Source organism: Schistocerca americana, unplaced genomic scaffold (assembly GCF_021461395.2).
Source record: "Schistocerca americana isolate TAMUIC-IGC-003095 unplaced genomic scaffold, iqSchAmer2.1 HiC_scaffold_158, whole genome shotgun sequence".
NCBI classification, from domain to species: domain Eukaryota; kingdom Metazoa; phylum Arthropoda; class Insecta; order Orthoptera; family Acrididae; genus Schistocerca; species Schistocerca americana.
In genome coordinates this window covers 305,001-310,000 of record NW_025725666.1, presented here as the reverse complement: position 1 = coordinate 310,000, position 5,000 = coordinate 305,001, and the positions used below count along the sequence as shown (strand labels likewise).

The following is a 5,000-nucleotide window of genomic DNA, read 5'->3' as shown; positions in this document are numbered from 1 at the left end:
GTCGATGACGCGGGCGATGCCGTCTTTAACCGCCACCACGTCAGGCTTGCGGATTCCCTCAGGTGTGCGGAGGTGGGGCTCCACAGAGACATTGAAGCCCCTCTGCGCGAGTCCACGGGCGACATAACGCACGATCGCGTCATGCCGCTTAACCCGGGACCCGTGCGTCCTGAAGCAAGCCTGTAACACGTGGTTGGCGGTTTCTACGGCCTGGCAGCCCGCGCGGCATCTGGTGTCCGCCTCCCGCCCGCGACTGCGCCGTGCCTTCGTGGGGAAGGCGTTGATGCGGGCGCGGAGAGCGTCGATGAAGTTACGCCCAGATAGCAGGCGACTGGTGTCAGCGACCCACTGGTGTTGCCCCTTGACGGCGGCGGAAGATGACAGCGCCGCACCGTCAAAGGCAACGTGCAGGCGCGCGGCCCACATCTCTCCAACCTGCGTCGACGATTTGAGGAGGTGGCCCTCCCACATAAGATGCCGCTCCAGCGCCTCAATCTCACGCTGCACCTCGTCCCGGCCTGCACCGTCGGCGGCTGGCCCAATCCTCTTCAGCGCCAGGAGACGGGACCGGCGAAGTGTTGGCCCCATCCATCGGCATGATGGGATGCCGAGGCCTCCCTGGGCTACAGGAGCGTGGAAGTAGCCCAGGGGAGTGTCCGCCGGAAGGCGGAACCATCTCCTGACGGCGGCACGGATGGTCACATCTGCCGCTTTCAACGCACCCACTCGGGTGCGGCTGAGGGCCAGCCCATGGTACAGGCCAGGCAGAAGTACGGTGGTGAGGGCGTGGAGGCGCTGTTGCGGCTTGAGCGGAGCTCGGGAGATGACGTCCAGCTGCTCCACCAGGTGGCGTCGTGGGTTGAAAACGCAGCGACCAGCGGTGGAGAATTGCAGTCCCAGGTACCGGAAGGTTTCACCCACACGTAGGGCGGGCACGGTGGCGTTGCCCGCTTTGAAGGTAACGTCGGCGTCGACCTTCACCTTCTTGTCGCGCCCAGACGCGACTAAGGCGAGGGTGAAACACTTCCGGGCGTTGATCTGCAGCCCCAGATGGGCGAGGGCTGCGACGGCTGCGTCGATGAGGGACTGCAATCCCCTCGCGGTCGATGCAAAAAGCAGGACGTCATCTGCGAAGGCCGCAGCGTTAACTCTGCGACCAAGGATCCGAGCTCCGATGTGGGAGGGAAGTTGACTCAAAACATAGTCCACCGCAAAATTGAAAAGGAGGGGGGAGAGGGGGTCACCCTGACGCACACCCCTAGCCGGCTGCAGGGGCACGCCCACGTCGGCGCCGCCCGCTATCACCGTCGTGCTACCCTCGTAACACCTTTCGACGTACTCAATAAAGCAATCCGGCAGGCCATGAGCCCTCAGCACGGGGCGGAGGGCGGCATGGTCCACCGAATCGAACGCTTTAGAGACGTCGATCGATGCCACAAAAACAGAGCGACAGGAGCGGACTGCGTCGGTGAGAGCAGTGTCCAAGATGAAGGTGTTTTCCAACATCCCATCCCGGGGGATGAATGCCCGCTGACGTTCGTCCACAGCACATGCACGCATCAGGCGTGACGCGAGAACCTTGTGAAAGGTCCGCGCCAACACCGAGCAGACCGTAATGGGGCGAAAGTCAGCGGGGGATGTTGGTGCAGCCGTTTTGGGGAGAAGTGACGTCCGGGCGCGAAGCAGACGCTCGGGGAGGGCGCGGGCCAGGAGGAAGAGGTTCAAGAGTTTCACCAGGACTTCATGCGGCAGGCGCCGCAGCTCCGCTGGAGTCAGGCCGTCCGGCCCGGCTGCCGATCCCCTGGGCGGCAAGGCAGCAGCGACCTCCTCACGTGTGACCGGCCCCCATAGGCACTCAGGAGCGACAGGCTCCGAGTGCGGGAGAAGGCGGTCACGGATGAAGCCGGCGGTGGAGATCGGCTTCTTCGTGAAGAGGTCCGCCCAGAAGTCCAGCAGACCGGGGATGTCGGGTGGCGGCTGCAGCAGGGTGCCGTCCAGCAAGCCGCGCACGCAACGCGCACGCGACCTACGGAAGGCGTCCTGTGTCCGCGCGTATTCCCAGCGGCGCCGCTTGCGCTTCTGCAGCGGCGGGGCGGCAGGCGGCCGCTTGGATGGTTGGCGCGGCCGCTGTGTCCTGGTGATCGACCTCTCCCCCCTGGACCCGACCGACGCAAGGGCATCCGGGAGCATGCCCAGGATGACATCGGGCGGCGTGCCCCGCCCCAGACCAATGACTCGATCCAGGGCAGAGAAACGCTGGGCGGAAGCAGGTAGCCCCGCCAGATGCTCCCAGATGGCGGCGTCAGTCGGCCCCTCCGGCGGCGGCCCGGTGGTGTCGGCCGCGAAGTCCTCGGCTGCGTCGACGGGCGGCGCAGCGGCCTCGCCCGCGTCAGGCAGCGAGCTCGCTGCTCCACGGCGGGACGCCGGCTCTTCACCCCGACCGATCTCAAGTGCCTCCATGAATTGGCGGACAAGCTGCTTGTGGGCAGCTTGCCGCCGTCGGCACTTGATTGCCTCAAGCGTTCGGTCGGGGAACATCCTGGTAAGTTCTTGATTTACAAAGAAGAACCGGGCGTCCCTCTCCAGGAACAGTTCGGCCTCTGCCTTGGCGAGCGACAGGACTTCTTCCTCCGTCCACCTCGCGCGATGCCTCTCCGTCACGATCTCAGCGTTGGCGGCCGCAGGGTGTTGGCGGCGGCGATGGACCCCGAGACCGTTCTTCGTGGTAAAAGTGCGGTGGCACTCACTGCAAGCAAAGGGAGCTACACAAACTATCGCATTTTCGTTACGGCCGGTTGGCCGGATAGGTGCTGGGGTAGCTGGGGTGGCACCTTCAGCGGAAGGGCCACCATCTCTTGTTTCTTGTCGGCTGCCCCCAACTATAAAGGGATAATGCGAGGGGGGGCTGGTAACCCCCCCAAGCCCCTGGTGCGGTCTTCCACTCTGCAAAAATCAGCGGGCCCACGAGAAGGGGAGAAGACCGCAGGAGAGGAGAGGCTAAGAGGGCTAGGCCCATGTATTGCGCATCACTCTCCCTGTAACTATAACCCAAGGAAGGCACCTCGCAGCAGCAGCACGACTACATCAAGACCGCACTTCGAAAAGCCAAGTCCGGATGCAGCCACACCGCCGCCACTTGGCCACCTTAAGAGAGTCATAGTTACTCCCGCCGTTTACCCGCGCTTGCTTGAATTTCTTCACGTTGACATTCAGAGCACTGGGCAGAAATCACATTGCGTCAACACCCGCTAGGGCCATCGCAATGCTTTGTTTTAATTAGACAGTCGGATTCCCCCAGTCCGTGCCAGTTCTGAGTTGATCGTTGAATGGCGGCCGAAGAGAATCCGCGCACCCGCGCGCCCCCGGAGGAGCACGCTAAGGCGGACGCGGCCTCGCAGCAAGGAAGATCCGTGGGAGGCCAAGGCACGGGACCGAGCTCGGATCCTGCACGCAGGTTGAAGCACCGGGGCGCGAACGCCGCGCAGGCGCGCGCATCCTGCACCGCCGGCCAGCACGAGGCCAACCAACGGCGAGAGCAGACCACGCCCGCGCTAAACGCCCGCACTTACCGGCACCCCTACGGCACTCACCTCGCCCAGGCCCGGCACGTTAGCGCTGACCCACTTCCCGACCAAGCCCGACACGCCCCGATCCTCAGAGCCAATCCTTATCCCGAAGTTACGGATCCAATTTGCCGACTTCCCTTACCTACATTATTCTATCGACTAGAGGCTCTTCACCTTGGAGACCTGCTGCGGATATGGGTACGAACCGGCGCGACACCTCCACGTGGCCCTCTCCCGGATTTTCAAGGTCCGAGGGGAAGATCGGGACACCGCCGCAACTGCGGTGCTCTTCGCGTTCCAAACCCTATCTCCCTGCTAGAGGATTCCAGGGAACTCGAACGCTCATGCAGAAAAGAAAACTCTTCCCCGATCTCCCGACGGCGTCTCCGGGTCCTTTTGGGTTACCCCGACGAGCATCTCTAAAAGAGGGGCCCGACTTGTATCGGTTCCGCTGCCGGGTTCCGGAATAGGAACCGGATTCCCTTTCGCCCAACGGGGGCCAGCACAAAGTGCATCATGCTATGACGGCCCCCATCAACATCGGATTTCTCCTAGGGCTTAGGATCGACTGACTCGTGTGCAACGGCTGTTCACACGAAACCCTTCTCCGCGTCAGCCCTCCAGGGCCTCGCTGGAGTATTTGCTACTACCACCAAGATCTGCACCGACGGCGGCTCCAGGCAGGCTCACGCCCAGACCCTTCTGCGCCCACCGCCGCGACCCTCCTACTCGTCAGGGCTTCGCGGCCGGCCGCAAGGACCGGCCATGACTGCCAGACTGACGGCCGAGTATAGGCACGACGCTTCAGCGCCATCCATTTTCAGGGCTAGTTGCTTCGGCAGGTGAGTTGTTACACACTCCTTAGCGGATTCCGACTTCCATGGCCACCGTCCTGCTGTCTTAAGCAACCAACGCCTTTCATGGTTTCCCATGAGCGTCGATTCGGGCGCCTTAACTCGGCGTTTGGTTCATCCCACAGCGCCAGTTCTGCTTACCAAAAGTGGCCCACTTGGCACTCCGATCCGAGTCGTTTGCTCGCGGCTTCAGCATATCAAGCAAGCCGGAGATCTCACCCATTTAAAGTTTGAGAATAGGTTGAGGTCGTTTCGGCCCCAAGGCCTCTAATCATTCGCTTTACCGGATGAGACTCGTACGAGCACCAGCTATCCTGAGGGAAACTTCGGAGGGAACCAGCTACTAGATGGTTCGATTAGTCTTTCGCCCCTATACCCAGCTCCGACGATCGATTTGCACGTCAGAATCGCTACGGACCTCCATCAGGGTTTCCCCTGACTTCGTCCTGGCCAGGCATAGTTCACCATCTTTCGGGTCCCAACGTGTACGCTCTAGGTGCGCCTCACCTCGCAATGAGGACGAGACGCCCCGGGAGTGCGGAGGCCGCCGCCCCGTGAAGGGCGGGGAAGCCCCATCCTC

At 62.6% G+C, this 5,000-nt stretch overlaps 1 pseudogene; it reads right to left on the bottom strand.

The window, feature by feature from the left end:
* Positions 1 to 5,000, bottom strand: part of LOC124570030 — a 7,966-nt pseudogene that overhangs the window by 1,938 nt on the left and 1,028 nt on the right.